The sequence below is a fragment of the Callorhinchus milii genome, unplaced genomic scaffold, assembly GCF_018977255.1.
Source record: "Callorhinchus milii isolate IMCB2004 unplaced genomic scaffold, IMCB_Cmil_1.0 Scaffold21, whole genome shotgun sequence".
Classification (NCBI taxonomy): Eukaryota; Metazoa; Chordata; class Chondrichthyes; order Chimaeriformes; family Callorhinchidae; genus Callorhinchus; species Callorhinchus milii.
The window spans coordinates 6,451,159-6,468,687 of record NW_024704762.1 but is presented as its reverse complement, the minus strand read 5'-3'; positions in this window follow the sequence as shown (position 1 = coordinate 6,468,687).

Sequence of the window (17,529 nt, the reverse complement as noted above, 5' to 3'; positions counted from 1 at the left end):
TCCCCCTCCCCTTGACTCGGTGTCAGGCTCCGCCACTGTTAAGCGCTCTGAGATGCTACCCCGTGTGAAGAGTGCTATATAAAGTCAAGCTGTTGTTGATTTCCCTATTGGACTGGAGGGATTAGTTCCTGTCACTGTTCAAGCGCCTTGGGATGTCCTCTCGATGTGAAAGGCGCTATACAAATGTAATTTGTTGTTGCTGGGGCACACCAACAATTACGTGGAACTACCACACATGATGCTGACCTGAAACAGAATAATTATTTTGCGTTAACGTCACAAACAACGTTAGCAGAAAGAATTCCAACGGAACTTGTAGCATGCCGTACCTATTGTAGTATTACGTGTGGTCTAACCTAAAAACGTCACGTGCAGAACACCACATCCTTATCAGCTGCTTCAAGCGTTCTTCCCAGAAGACAAGAAGAAGAGAAACCACTTATTATCTGGCTATGATGTTGTAATTTAACCGTTGCTAGAACAAAACCTTTTGCTTGCGTAGAAGTCCAAAGGCGAGGTAGAGGATGTGGAATGACGCTAAGCACAGTGCTTGGCAGGAGCAAGTCTTCAAACGTACGCGTGAGCTAACACTGAGAGGAATGGGATCCTAGTATTCAAACCAGTTTCATCAATGATTGTCCCTTACCTCCTCTCTTTCAAGGTACGTCTCAAAACGTATCACTTTGACTGTACTTTTGCCCACAAAATATACAGTCGCTATACTTTACAGTATATTCTATGAAGTGTTTTAAGACGTCTCAATAACGTGATAAGGCGCTATATCAGATGCAATGATTATTATTTATTATTAAATTGCATTGTATTCTATTCAACAGAAAAAAACTTCATAACTCACATACGTGCTTGCAGTGCTGCTTAGCACTCCATAACTCTGAAAGCTTTACCACAAGTTGCTGTGATGTTATTTATTAGCAGTTATTTAGGGTAAATCAAAATTATTTTCAAAGTTATATCCGCTTTTTTTCTTTTGTGAGATAACTTCTTGTTGTACCTGCCTCCAGAAAAAGTCACTAAACTCGGCAATATTAGGGCTTTGGGACATTTGAACATTGTAAGTGCTTTAAAATTGCAAGTTCTTTCTTTGTATATGGCAGTTTGACTTAATAATAATAAACCTTGCATTTGATATAGTGCCTTATCACGTTAATGAGTTGTCTCAAATCCCTTCACAGAATATACTGTGAAGTGGATTGACTGTGTATTTTGTGGGCAACGTCCAGAATACACAGCAGAAAAGTTTGTTTTTAAATAAATTGAAGCCAGCACGATTACTCATGACTAATCTCCCTTAGTCAGAGGTTATCTTTCTTAGTAGTTACCATGATTCACCACTGTGGGAGTTTTGGTATTAAGTTTAATGCCAAAAGCATGAGCACTTTGCCTCAACTTGACTCACAGTTTTTGCCAACCTCCCACACTCAAGGACAGGCAATCGCGTCAGCACTGCTTTACACACTGCACAAAAATGCCCTTCCATTCAGTCAACGGTTTCATGGACACTTCTCTCCCTCCCCACCTCGCACTTTATTTTTTTGGGTCAGCCAGACGTCTGACACATGCGGAAACCCATCGCTGTGCTCGAGAGAATCCAAACCAAACTGAGGATTCCAAGCATTCCATCTGCCCATGGAAAGTCCTGTGTATTGGAATAAAATGTGCACTCTCTCCCCGGAGGGACATATCCAGCTGACCTAATTCTGGAAAGTTACACAGAGTGTTATGGCACGGAAACAGGACATACGACTCAACTACTCCGTGTCGATGTTTAGACTCCACACTGGCCCCCAGCTATCCTATTTCCCCTCTCTTCTACCCCTCTGTTCCCTTCTCCCTCATGTATGTACCAGATTTCCACTTAAATATATTGATGACTGATTCCTTCTGTTTTCCTGTGGCGTAATAATAATAACAATAATAATAATCCTTGCATTTGATATAGCGCTTTTCACGTCGGGAGGACGTCCCAAAGCGCTTCACAGAACACACTGTAAAGCGAATTGACTGTATATTTGTGGGCGAACGCGGCAGCCAATTGCGCACAGCAATGTCCCACAAACAGTCGTAGATTGAAAATGACCAATTTATTATTGGGTTTTTTGGTTTTGGAGGGATTATTATTAGGCTCTGTGTGGAGTAAGGAAACTTGCCCAAGGTTTCGCCCTCTGCCTGGAATTGAACTCAGGTCTCTCGCTTGCAAAGCGAGTGCTCTAACCACTGAGCTACAGGGTAGCGTTCCAATGGGCTCCAATGAATCACTCGTTTAAAAATAGATCATTGGAATTGAGAAATAAAGGCTTGGGTCATCTTGAGTTGTTTAAGCCCTGACGGTGTGCATCATTGAAGTTGCGTCTGGAGGTCTTGTCCGATTGTCTTAGGCACTTTTAGCCTTTCACTAGCTCGGCATGAAAACTCTGTAACACGCTATCCTACTTGAAGGACACGGTATAAATGCAAGCTGTTGTTGTGGTTTGCTGTTGTCCCCCTGAACAGTAAAGATCCCCTGACCCTATCGGAAAAGGAAAGGGAATTTCTGTGGTGATCTGACCAACAATTTCCTCCCTCCCCCTTTCCACCCCCCCCATCCTCATTTAAAAACATCATTCACTTCATGACTGTTTGTAGGACATTGCTGAGTACATATTGGCTGCTGGGTTTGCCTGCACAGTCACCACACTCTGGAGCACGGGATTTAACAATACTGTGAGGCGCTTTGAGATGTTTCGACATGATAAGGCGCTAGACACGGTTATTATTTCTTTTATAGTTTTTTGACTATGGTGACGGAGGATTTTGAACTAGGTCACTGCTTGGAAGCAGTAAATTTCAAGCAGGAAATGGTCAACGGCTCATGTGGTTGAACCATCCAATTGCCCCCCCATGAATACAGCTCTCAGATATTTATAACTTTATGTTATACATTATGCTGTGCACAATTGGCTGCCGCGCTCGCCCACATATATACAGTCAATTCACTTTACAGTGTGTTCTGTGAAGCGCTTTGGGACGTCCTCCCGATGTGAAAAGCGCTATATCAAATGCAAGGATTATTATTATTATTATTATTATTATTATTATACGTTTAGGATTATCTACCTTTTTCCATTCACTTACAAATACCAATGCTCTCTTGAAGTACTTTGAGCACTTCTGGTTTATCTGTATCGAGGGAACATTTGATTGACTCTCACACACTGCTTGTAACCATGGTAATAAAAGTTTCCTACAGTGCGAGCTAGTCTTGCTGAATTAATGACCCAATCCATAAACTGGTAAAGTTTTGCATCAATGGTATAGTAATAATCTTTGCATTTGATAGAGCGCCTTATCTCTTCGTCAATGCATCTCAAAGCACTTCACAGAATTTTGCCGTAAAGTGTAGTCACTGTGTATTTGGAGGTAAACTCGGTGGCCGATAATGCCTCAATGCGACGTCCCACAAACAAGCACAAAGGGAATGGAATGACCAGTTGTATCTGCATTAAGAATCGGAAGCCCAAACTTTCACCCAGTCTTAACCTACATTTTGCCTCGAAATTTTGTCTTGAAAACAACTGTGCAGATTTGTGGAAAGTTCTTAAATTCAATCTCAATTTGGAAAATATTTATCTACAGTTCTTAAAAAGAGTATCTATCTCTTCTTCCTCCTTGCATTTACCAATCTCCTTTGCTTTTCCTCTATCAGAAGGTAGCCAACACTGATAGAAGAGGCCAAAGACAAACAGGTGTATCAGTAAAAAAACAAATGTTATTAGCAAAGAATAGCAACAGAACCAACAAACCCAAACCCTTCAAAGCTCTGGTAAAATGCACTCTTCTGTGAAGGTCAAGAAGGAATAGTCCTATTTAATGGCTCATTTGTGCAGTCTCATAGTATTTTACGTAAAACATAGAGTCTCCCAAGTCCGAGTCTTTAAATGCTTCTTAAAAAGTTTCTTTTTTTTTCTAAAAAGGGCTTCAAACTTACTACAATTCAACAGGTTGCCAAATTCTGCACACGCCGAATGTTAATGAAGTAAACCTAGACTCCAGTGGAATTTCTGACCCCATTGTATTTCTTGCACAATTCACTTTAATGAAATAACACTTGTTTGCTCTCCTTAAAATAACCTTATAGAGAAATCTATGCTGATTACATGAACCGACACAACAGAGCGCTCAGTTAAGGCTGCCAGATTAACCTCAATCTGATAAGTCTCCCTGAACTAAACCAGTTTCCCTCAAGTGCGCACGTGTGATTTAACAAAGGATTATCTGTGGTGGTGGACCTAACCACTGTAATAGGATATGTAATCTTTTGTTTCACCTTTTATTTTCTAGGACAACTTTTTGCACATCGGGAAGCATGTAGAAATATTCATTCATATACGTCTTACAATAATAATAATAATCCTTGCGTTTGATATAGCGCTTTTCACGTCGGGAGGACGTCCCAAAGCGCTTCACAGAACACACTGTAAAGTGAATTGACTGTATATTTGTGGGCGAACGCGGCAGCCAATTGCGCACAGCAATGTCCCACAAATTGTCGTAGATTGAAAATAACCGATTTATTATTGATTTTGGTTTTGGAGGGATTATTATTAGGCTCTGTGTGGAGTAAGGAAACTTGCCCAAGGTTTCGCCCTCTGCCTGGAATTGAACCCGGGTCTCTCGCTTGCAAAGCGAGTGCTCTAACCACTGAGCTACAGGACTCCTCTTGCAACAACTATTGCATTCACGTAGCGCCCTTTGCGGAGGGTAGCATCTGGGAGATCTTAACAGTGGAGGAGCCTGACAATGAGCCAGGGAGGTCTTCGGGTGTGATCTTCTATCCTTCAGATTTGTGATTAAACTGAGTTCCTCAATGCCTGCTCTTCAGCCTCGTGTCCTCCCGACGTGAAAGGCGCTATACAAATGTGTTTTATTGTTATTGTTGTTACACATCGCACGGCGCAATTTGAAAAGAGAAGGGAGTTTCTCCAGATGTCCTGACTAACAAGCCTCCAGAGAGAGCAACTGATCATTCATCTCAGGATTGTTTGTGGGACCTTTCCGTGTGCTAATGACTAATCCATTTATCTACAAAAAAAAGCCAATATACTTGATAGAAATCTCAATAGGACTCGTTAATCGCTGGATCACTAGTAAGGTGCCCTTGCTAAAGCTTTGGGTGATTTTGTAGAAATACTTTAGTGTAAAACATTCATTCTTCCAGGTATCTTATCATTGGATGCTCTGTTATAATGAGGCCAGAAAACACACACTCAGCGCAGAGCGAAACTGGGCCAATTTGGAACGAGATTTATTACTGAAAGACGCTTTAATCTGAGATAGAGAATAGAGTGGACTCCTGCACGTAGCTGGGAGATTTTGATCTTTCACTTTGATCTTGGCTTTCAGATCGCTGAGATAGTATCATCACCACAGGCTGATATATCTGCCTTACTTCTGTTCGTCCTTCATGGAATTGTTGGCGTGTCGGTTTATTTGGTTTTGTAGGCACGCAGAAATGCAAATGCTGCTGCTTGTTTGGGAAATTATTTGCAAGTAATAATAATAAAAATGATAACCCTCACATTTGATATGTCGTCGAGAAGCGTGAAAGAGCTTCACGGAATACTCTGTAAAGTGCATCCTCGGGATACGTGGATCAACTGTGTATTTTGTGGGCGAAATTGTGTGTCAATTGCACACACCGGTGTCCCACAAAACGGTTGGGGGAGGCGTAGGAGGAAGAAAAAGTCTTCTTCTCTAACTCCTTGTTCCACACGCTTCTACCCTGTGCGAGGGGTGCTATATAAAGCCAAGTTGTTGTTGTTGTTTTTAGCTTTATATTCCCCAAATATTGATCGCCAGTGGGGGAGCCGGCAGCAATGCAAGTGACAGATGGATGCAGCCGCTGTCACTCAGGGCGTGACCACAGTTTTTTTGGGATGCTGCCCAGCTTGTTAAAGGTTATTTAAGGGCGTCAAAGTGACTCGTAGACACTTGAAAGCATGATTCACTCTTCGACTGCAAACTGCTTTGTTTCTCTCCATGTCCCTCCCCCTCACCGCCTCCACTTTGAGAAGAGATCACAGGGGACATTCTGATCAAGGCAAGCAAATATAAATAGGGATATTTATAGCTGCACGGTTCAGGAGGAGGTGGAGCAGGGGAGCGAAGGGGATGGGGGGGCTATTGACTTAAAAGAGATTTTCGTAGACACATAAATCCTTAAGTAGTTTTGTTGCTTTTACTATACAAATCTAATAGGATCATATCTGATGAATTACACATTCTCTGAATTCATGTTAAGAGATTAGTCTCTGATTCAAGTGAAATTGACATGGTCTTGTGCGGACTGAGCCAAAATGAAGAGAAGAGCGGGTGGGGATAAGGATAATAAATGCAGAATGGCATCATCGTTTCTGCTGAGGTGACTCAAGAATCTCCGCCTCTCGTTTTAATTTAATGTTAGTGCTGTGGCAATAATAATCCTTTTCAAAGAGGAGAGGGGAGAGATTTAAGGAGGACTGGATGTGCTTTGGTCTCTCTCGTATCATGACTAATGACTCCCTGCCTCGACTATTTTTCTGTCTGCAAAACTGCTGTTGGAAAATAGTGTTTCCCTCTTTCAGTGTTGTTAGCGATGAACGCATCTATTTATCCATTGATCGTAAAAGGAAACATCCGGCAATGTATTTTAAAAGGAAACTTGATATTTTAATATATATCGTAAAACTCCTTACAGCGCCTTATCAGATCGTTGAGACGACTCAAAGCACTGCAGAGGATTTACTGCAAACCGTACGGCTGGGTGTGTTTTGTGAGCGAACGTGGCAGCCAATTTTCGCACAGCAATGCCCCCAGAAACAGCCGTGAAGCGAGTAACCAGTTTTATTTGGGGGATTGTTGGCCAGGATACTGAGCATTTTCGCTGAGCAGCTCATTTGTTTTCAATGCAAAACCCTCTCCACTGTCTCTCCGTTACGTGATCTGTCAGCTCGCAGCAGGAACAGAGCAGATGGTTAAACTCCCAATGGGATGAGATCAAATCCTCCTCTTAAAACGGTAAAGCCTCGGGTTTTTGTGGCCCTTCAATGTTCTATGTTTGCGGTGCTAAATTCCACCAACCTCTGCCGATCTCTCCCATAAACAACAGTCTCTTGCTGTGCGCAAATTGGCTGCCGCATTCGCCTACAAAATACAGTCACTCCACTTCACAGCAAATCATATGAAGCATCTTGAAACGTCCTCCCAGGTGAAAGGTTCGATATCTAAAGTAAGGATTGTTATACAAAATAATAATCCGTGCATTTGATACAGCGCCTTATCATTTCTCTGAGACGGCTCAAAGAGCTTCACAGAATATATTGTAAAGTGGATTCACTGTATATTTCGTGGGTGAAACATGACAGCGATTTGCACACTGAAATGTCCCACAAACAGTCATGGAGTGAGTAACCAAATTACTATATTATTCATGTTAGACGTGCCATCTTTTGGTTTGAACACTAAGCTAAGGTCCTGTCACCTGTCTTGACATATTTACTGCATCAACATAGCATTTCAGAGGAACTAGAATTTGTCAAATTCTTAGATACAGTCTTTAATTTTACAAACTGCTGAAAACGGGCTTCAAATTTAATTGTGGAAGTCAACAATTTCACAATGTCCAAAATTCTGCGCAATCCAACGTTAATAGAATAAATCTAGACCATAGGTGGAATTTCACCCCATGCATCTGTGATGATAGCACATTGACTGTGTAAAATGAATACATGATGTATTGGAAATTATGCAAAGGTCTGAGCGTGTACATTATACCACGTGTGTGTTTGTGTGTGTGTGAGTGTGTTTATAGCTCTCAGTTTGTTCACCTGTCATTTATTTTTTCTGCAGCTAGGTCTTTTCCTTGCAGCGTGAACCGGGGGGCCAGCAATGATCACAGAGAGGGCTCTTGTTGCATATTTTCCAATACACGGGTGTGTGGGAACACGGCTGCCCGCAAATTGGCTATCACATTCGCCCACAAAATGCACCGCTTACACCACTTCACAGTGAAGCATTTTGAGACGTTTCGATCGGGTGATAAGGCGCTGCGTATCAAATTGCGAGGATGACTTATTGTAACTGCAGAAGAAGAAAGCAGGTACGGCGAGCAAATAAATGGGAGGATATTTCGGAGCATTAGAAATGCAATGTAACGTTCCAGGGACACATAGCCCGTTACAGTCACAAAGGGCCATGGTTTAAAAATAACCTCTGACAGCGAGAAATAATATTTTCAACCCGCTTTCTTTAGCTGCAGCTAATGTCCCTGGAAGCCCCATTTTGACATTGGAGACAGAAAGTGAAACCTCTTGTTGTCAGTTTGCTTGGTTGCTTTCAAAGCCTGCAATGGAACCCAAAACGAGTGATGTTCCCGGTGGTGGGGGGGGACAACAGTGCATTTGTTCTCTGTTCCCCTCTCCCGACCAAGTGTAAAGTCCACCTAACAGTTCGCTGACGGTGTCTCTTTCTCGCCGTGTTTTCTGGGCGAAACATGGCAGCCAATTGCGCACAGCGGAGTCCCACGGACAGTCGTGGCTTTTACGCTGCCAGGGTTCCTCCGCCAACAATGTTCTTCAGCACGTCATACATGATGCCGTGAGTAATTCAGCTCGAAATATATTTCACGAACAGGAAGTAGCATGAGTGAACAGGAAACGTAAACCTTTAATTTAGCAAACAACAGAGTGCTTTCCAGCAGTCAGTGGGCGGTGTGGTTGATGCGGTAACTTTGAGTCAGTTTGCGAGTTTACTCAATGCCCCGCTCCAGAAATGGAAACAACTTCACGGCGTCAAAAGGTTGAAGACATAAAACTAACCCACGTCCTGTCTCCTGACCTGCAGCACTCTCAATATTTGGTCCCTCCTGGTTTTTTTTCTTTGTGCTTTGCCAACTTTACGAGCCTCAGAGATTTACTTCAACAGATAAACTAAGTGGGTTAAGTCAATAGAGCCAACAAACACTGTATAATGATATTAGTAATCGTTGCATTTGGTAAAGAGCCTTATCACGCCATTGAGAATTCTGAAAGTGCTTCACGAATACGCTGTAAAGTGGATTGACTGTATATTTTGTGGATGAAATGTGGCAGCCAATTATGCACAGCAGTGTCGCCACAAACAGTTGTGGATTGAGTAACCAAATCTATATTTTTTGGGTGGGAGAGGAGGAGGTATTATTACCCCCAGAAAGCGATCTGCCAATCAAGTGACAAGTGGGTTCCTACATACTGCAAGGGATTATTACTTATTATTATCCTTATCCCGTCATCGAAACATCTCAAAGCTCTTCACAGGATTTACTGCAGAGTGCACCGACTGTGTGTTTTGTGGGTGAGTCTTTTGTGATAAGATCAGGAGCCGAACCAGCAGAAGGTTTCGCTTTGACGTGCGGTCACTAGGCCTATGACCCTTTGAGCGCCGCCACATTTATTATACTGTATTAATCTGATTTAAGTTAGTCATCTGTTTCTTGCCTTTGGCAAGGACTTTAGGAGTTTCTCTCCAACTTGTCTGGAGGGACGGGTCATAGAAAGCGAGTAAATCCCATGAGTTAGGCTCTGTGCTGATGCTTAAATGAGCAAACACCCTGAACCACACAGACTGGGAAAGTCCTGGTCTGCGCTCAGCTCGCTAATCTCTGTTGGCAAGGTGATGACAGTAATAATCCTGACATTTGATAAAGCGCCTTATCACGTTTTCACGTCCTAAAGGCCCGTCACAGGATACACTGTAAGGTGAATTGGACGTGTATTTCGATATTGGACATTGTTGCAACGAGACCTGGCAATGCACAGTTGCCCGCAAGTAATTTGCTGGGCCGAGCGGAGAGTGTATTTGCCTCTCCCCCTGACCGTCCCCTCAAAGCGCTCAAATCAATCAAGCGAGAAACTAGGAATGGATGTTTTTTTTTAAGAAAAAAAATTATTAAAGAGCCGATCGGTGAATCGCGTCGGCCAGGACAATCCGCAGGGTCTCAGAATTCTGTCGCAGAGCAGCTGTCACTGTGCAGAAGGTCTCAGTGATAGTCGGCTTCTCCTCCATGGGAGTGGAGGGGGGCGGTGGGAGGGGGAGTAAACTAGCGAGAGCAATCCTGGTCTACTCCCACGTCCACCTGTTCAGAGCAGTGGGAGGTGGAAGCTAGCGATGATGCTAGTAATAAAAATCCTTGCAGTTGTTATAGCGCCTTGTCACGACATCTTGAAATGCTTCACAGGATATTCCTGTGTCTGCCCATCCAGGTGGATGTTAAGGGATCTCGTGCCACTGTTTAAGAAGAGAAGGAAGTTTCTGTCTCGCAGTATCCTGGTCAACTATCCCCCCCCGTTCGACCCCCCCCCCCATACAAAACTCGGCCCCTCGCTTCGTGGCTGTTTGTAGGACGTTGCTGTGCACAAATTGGCTGGCACGATCACCGTCAAATTATACAGTCACTACAGTCTACCGAAAAGCGTCTGAAGTGCTTTAAGATGTCTTGATGATGTGACAAGATGCTACATCAGTTGCCAGGATTCTTACTGTTGTTATTAGAGTGCGGTTTAATGTCTCATCGCAAGGACCGCAGCTCCGACAATGCAGCACCTTACGATTTAAGAAGTTTAAATATTTACCAACTAGATTTCTGAAATATGTGTTCTGTCCACCCTTTGTTAGTTATTGAGCTCCAAACGATGCTTGGCGAGCGTAGAAACTTTGTCGTTAAATCAAGTGATAAAGCCACAAGGATTGAATACTGTTTAAGTGACTTTATTGATCAACAACAACAATAACAACAACAACAAGTTGATTTTATTTGGAAACAGTGACCGAGTCAGTCACCAAAGTCTGCTTCAACTTTACGGCAATGCTTCTTTTGAACGGTTCCACTTTTAATACGAGCCTCTTACTTTGCACACTATTAGCGTGAAACAGTTGTGGAGGCTATTTTGTCCGGGCACGTTTAGAATTGAGAAAAACAAATGCACGGAACCGTAGAGGGATTCCAGGGCAAAAAGTGTTCGCTCTTCTAGAAAAATGATGGCACCAAAATAATAATAATAATAATCCTTGCATTTGATACAGCGCCTTATCACATCTTCGAGACATCTCAAAGCGCTTCACAGAATATATCGTAAAGCGGATCGACTGTATATTTTGTGGGCGAAACACGGCAGCCAATTGCACACAGACAGCAGCGTCCCACAAATAGTCGTGGATGGATTGAGTGACCAAATGATTATTATTATTGCAGGGATTACTACCCCCGGAAAAACAATCTGACAATCGAATAACAACCGGGTTCCTACTTACTGCTAGGTAAACAGGGGTCTGCCCAATGTTTCGCCCAGGGCTCCTCTCGCTTGCTCTAACCACTGAGCTTCAGGACACCGCAAATGCTCTGTGGGTGGACAAAAACTTCCCAGTGACATTGCTCAGTTTGTTCTGGGTCATTATGTGGTATAATAGAACAATTTGAGGCTTTATCCTGTATCTTGGTCCACATTCCGGCTCTTCAATTGGTTTGACTCTTTGAACATTCCTGTGGTTATTACTCAGAGCGATGGTAAAGTCCCAACGCTGCCAAAGCAAATATTCTGAGCTTTTTTTTCCTGCTGTGTCACTGAAATGTTACATTCAGAGCAATCCTCAAAGCCGTGTGAAGTGTCAAACCTTTGAACTCGGTTAGAATGCCGTACGGTACAAATTCAAGATACCAGTCGTGATATTAATCATCTTTGCCTTTTGATCCAGCACCTTCATCACATCGAAACATCTTGAATCACTTCATGGTGGTAAATAACACTGAATGGATTGCTCTTTCAAAGAGCCAGCATAGATACAACACTCTAAATGGCCTTCTGCTTTCCTGTAAATTTCTGGGGTTGTACTGTATTTATTGCTAAGTGCATTGACTGTGTGTACTCGTAGGCAAATACGGCAGCCAATTTGTGCACTTGCAATGACCTATTTTTATCTGGAGGATTGTTGGCCAGGACACAGGGAGAAACTCCCTTCTCTTTTTGGTTGGTGTCACGGGACTTTTAATGTCCTCCTGAACAGGCAATGTGATCGCAGTTTAAATGGCAGATGGGATAAGACTTTCCTGGCCAACATTTGATTGCTGGTTCCAAAGGTAAGCTCGGCATTGAAGGCGAATGAAACTGAACGAAAGAGTAAAACAATGTGTTCCAACCAGTTTAACAGAGACACGGTAATGTTTCCTGGCCTCCAGCAAACTGACTCACTCTAATTCAGGGTGAAACATGAGGCAAGTTTCCTTGCTCCACGCACCTCTGCTTACCCAGCAGTAAGTCGGAACTGGGTTGTTAGTCGATTGGCGGATCGCTTTTCTGGGAATAATAACTCCTTCAAAAGATAAATAAATAATAATAAATAAATAAGTTGGTCACTCAAGCCACGGCTGTTTGTGGGACACTGCTGTGTGCAATTGGCTGCCACGTTTCACCCACAAAATATACAGTCAAATTCATTTCCCGGTATATTCTGTAAAGTGCTTTTGAGACATCTCGTAGATGTGATAAGGCGCTATATCAAATGCAAGAATTATTATTATTATTATAATTCCTTGCTCCAACCTTAAGTTTCTGATCTGCGATTACATGTCCTGAGTCTGGTGAGCAATCAAATAATAATAATAATAATAATAATAATAATCCTTGCATTTGATATAGCGCTTTTCACGTCGGGAGGACGTCCCAAAGCGCTTCACAGAACACACTGTAAAGTGAATTGACTGTATATTTGTGGGCGAACGCGGCAGCCAATTGCGCACAGCAATGTCCCACAAACAGTCGTAGATTGAAAATGACCAATTTATTATTGTTTTGGTTTTGGAGGATTATTATTAGGCTCTGTGTGGAGTAAGGAAACTTGCCCGAGGTTTGGCCCTGACTGACCCCCGGGGATTGAACTCAGGTCTCTCACTTGCAAAGCGAGTGCTCTAACACTGAGCTACAGCACTGATTGCAATACCACAAGTGACACCAATACAACACAGTGTCACAGCTCAAATAGGTGGTTCCTATCTGTGACCGAGACTTCACGTAGAAACACGAGTATAGGATAGTGACAACACATAGCCCCCCCCACCAACCCCCTCCAACATCCCCAGCCCAGACAACACATAGCCCCCCCCCACCACCAGCCCCCTCCAACATCCCCAGCCCAGACAACACATAGCCCCCCCCCACCAACCCCCTCCAACATCCCTAGCCCAGACAACACATAGCCCCCCCCAGCAACCCCCTCCAACATCCCCAGCCCAGACAACACATAGCCCCCACCCCACCAACCCCCTCCAACATCCCCAGCCCAGACAACACATAGCCCCCCCACCAACCCCCTCCAACATCCCCAGCCCAGACAACACATAGCCCCCCCCCAGCAACCCCCTCCAACATCCCCAGCCCAGACAACACATAGCCCCCCCCCACCAACCCCCTCCAACATCCCCAGCCCAGACAACACATAGCCCCCTCCACCAACCCCCTCCAACATCCCCAGCCCAGACAACACATAGCCCCCACCGCTCCCCCCTCCACCAACCCCCTCCAACATCCTTAGCCCAGACAACACATACCCCCCCCACCAACCCCTCCAACATCCCCAGCCCAGACAACACATAGCCCCCCCCACCAACCCCCTCCAACATCCCCAGCCCAGACAACACACAGCCCCCACCGCCCGCCCCACCAACCCCCTCCAACATCCCCAGCCCAAACACATAGCCCCCACCGTCCACCCCCACCAACCCCTCCAACATCCCCAGCCCAGACAACACATAGCCCCCCCCACCAACCCCCTCCATCATCCCCAGCCCAAACAACACAGAGCCCCCCCACCAACCCCCTCCAACATCCCCAGCCCAGACAACACATAGCCCCCCCCACCAACCCCCTCCAACATCCCCAGCCCAGACAACACATAGCCCCCCCCACCAACCCCCTCCAACATCCCCAATTGTTGGAAAATCCCTGCCCCAAGCAATGAGCTGATTAGCAATTTTCACATGTTTTATCTTCATGTAACATTTCAGCTCCACTTTCATAATTTAATCTGTATTTTCAGCTTGTTAGACCTAAGGCCACTTTGGACAGTTTTGCTGCATTAATTACATTCAGCTCACACTGGATTTATAACACCTTATGGTTTTGGCTTGCAAGGATTTTGTCATTCTGGTGGCAGAAACTCATTATTTACCGGGCAAGACATTTCCTCTGGGACTCGATTTACTCTACTTTCTGAGCACTTCACAGTGTCCAGAATTTGGTAAATCCTTACATGCAGTCTTAACTTTGAAGCTGATTTTCTATACGTTTCTTACTAGAGGAAATGGGCTTTGCAGTTAAGACTGAACTGGACAATTTTCAAAGTTCTGGATGCTCTGCAATGGTACATAAATAGAGTAATATAATAATAATCCTCGCAATCGATATAGCGCCTCATCACATTGTTGGGACGTCTCAAAGCACTTCACGGAATATACTGTAAAGTGGATTGACTGTGTGTTTTGAGAGTGAGTAAAATCTAGACCCAGATGGAATTTCTCAACTCCTGTATGTCTGTTACACATTTTATTACCGAGGAAAATGAACCAGTTGACCTGTCCAAATGATGTTATTTAGTAACTGGTAACAGTAACTGGGGGACACCTTGCATAAGAAAAACCTTATGGGAAGAAGACACATGGAACATTGGGTTGTCATCAGGATGACAAAGACACCACAAGGTCATGTCTTTACCAGGAAGACCATCCCAGCCACCAACATGAACCAGGGCGATGACAGGAGCCATGAAAGCAAGTAAGGCACATCACTATCTGTTTCAGTTCCAAAACACCTAAGATCACCTCCGCAATCCCCCTTCTCTGGGACGTCTAGAAGACGTGAAAAGCGCTGTATCAAATGCAAGGATTATTCATTATTCTCCCTTACTCGGCGTCCAATCCCTTCTTCACGAAGTGCTCTGTGACAATATCCTGCGCGAAGGATGCTATGCTATATGAATACAAGTTATTGTAGCAGTACCATCCTTTGCAGAGTTTTCACTGAGTGCTGGATAGTCACACACAGGGATAACAGAGATAAATAGCACCCGAACTGTACCATAAACCAAGTACAGGACTGTAGTGCTGTACCATTAGGCTTTGTCCGCCAGATGGCATTCTTAACACTTGTGTTGCAGTGGGAATTTCCAATGCGCAGGTGGCACAAGTGGAACTCAGTTTGTGGTCGGGATCTCTCAATCACAGTGATGTTTTTCCGCCCGTGTCAGATACCCGACAAAAAGAAACACTGTGGTGGGTTGGTGGTTGGGAGGGAGGAATTGTCGTGTTCCTTAATCGATTTGGCGAGTTACAGAAAAAAACTGCGCTGGAAATAACGTTGATGGACGTTATTTATCCATATGATGAACATATGGATAAATTTGAGAAATATAGAATCTCACAGCGCAGAAGGAGGCCGTTCGGCCCATCGTGCCTGTGCCGGTTCTTTGAAAGAGCTGTCCGACGAGTCCCACTCCCCTGCTCTCAGCCAGTAGCTCAGCAAATTTTTCCTTTTTGTAAAATGGCAAAAGAAAACACACAACAATCTGAACACCATCCCCTGTAGCCTCCGCTGCGCGGAACGAACAATTATTGCAGTGTTGGAAAACGCTTCCCAAATGCCGCAAGAGTGAAATGTAGCAGCTGCAATATATTTTTAGTGCTTAATTATCACGTCTGCAAACCGTTATCCACGGGATGCATTCGAGTCACAAATCGGGGTTATTTTCAAACGTTCGCAGTCAAGTCCACGCGTGTATTTTCTCTGGGATAGGGAAGTGCAAGAGAGAAGCGTTTCCCTCAGCCAATTTCCAGATTGGCAGAGCCATCGTCAATTCCACACAATTTAGTATACAATGGCTAGAGTCAGGCCCAAAGACTGTTCCAAGTGCCATGGCTATTATCAGAGCAATGGCTCAGCTCCCAAGCACTGTTTACACTTGTCTCACACTCATGTTCAAATCCCTTCACTCTCTGGCACCTTCCTATCTCTCCGACCTCCTCACTCCCCAATCCATCACCTGGTGCCTCCGCTCGACTGGCACCGGCCTCCTGGTCGTCCCTCGCACCCTCCGCCCACCATTGGAGCTCGTGCTTTCAGCCACTATGCCCGGAACTCTGGAACACTCTCCTCAATCTCTCCGCCTTGTCCCCTCACTCCTCTTCCAAGCCCCACCTGAAAACCTCTTTGACCGTGTGGCTATTGTAACTAGTTTAATCAGACCCGTGTCAAATTACTTTAACTAAGGGCAGCTTTACTTAGTCCCAGCACTTTCGATCTCGGGAAGGGATCCAGCTAGCATCCCAGCACCCTACTATTTAAGTTGTTGAGGATGCCAGAGTGTGTGTGGATCTGTTTTACACTGTGGGACTGTACATGTGAAGAAAATTGACTCCTCCATCTTCTCTTCTCCATTTTGAACACGTCCTCTGTATTTATTAGGACAATAAAAAAAACTCTTATTCCTTCATGAAGAGCCTAATGACTGTAATTCAACAACTCAGGGTTTCTTAGTTTCCGACACAGGTCTGTAGAGCCACTTATATTTTGGTCTTTAATGGGCTTCTTTATACTGTGATCTCCACTCTGATTCATGGCAAAATGCAGAGTATAAATTGGGGTTGAGTTGTGTGAACTGGAAGTTGACTCTGCTCCCTCCTGCCTACACTTTGTAGGGAGTTTAATGGCACATTGAGTTATACTAACTACAGTGGGTGTAAATTCTGATCAGAATTGATCCCTTATAATGGACCACCCAAAGGATTACTTTATAATCCTATTAAATACCAGCCAGGCAACCAGCTCTCTTAATAATATTAAAATGGCCCATTTCCGCCCACAAAATACACAGTCACTACACAAGAATCTGCTCGGCGAGAGAAGACCACGGTCCATCCACCATCCTGGCAGATGCACGGCATGTCCCGAAATAGACATAAAAAACATATTGCCCGGCGCGTTTCTCCCACAAAATACGCAGTCACTGCACCTTGCAGAGTATTCTGCGAAGCGCTTTGAGGCGTCTCTCGAAGACGCGATAAGGCGCTGTATCAAATGCAAGGATTGCTGTTAGTATTATGAATAATAATAATGAATGGTCATTATAATAAGGCAAATGGCACTTATTACAAGGGGTCTGGACTATGCCATGTGAATGGGAGCAGCAATGTGATCACGTGGCGAAGGAGCCCGGGGGGGGGGGAGGGGGGGGGGGGAGGGAGTGTAGCGATCACGTGACGGGGGGGGGAAAAGAGAGAACCCGAGTAGCGATCACGTGACGGGGGAAGAAGCGAGAGAGCGCGCGCGCACGCGCGAGGGAAGAGATCACGTGACGCGGGTGTGTGTGTGTGTGTGGGGGGGGGCGCGCGCAGAACGAACGTCACGTGACTCCAGCCCCGGCTTCAGCTTCGGCGTCGCCATTTTCCGCGTCTGTGGCGGCGGCGGCGGCGCG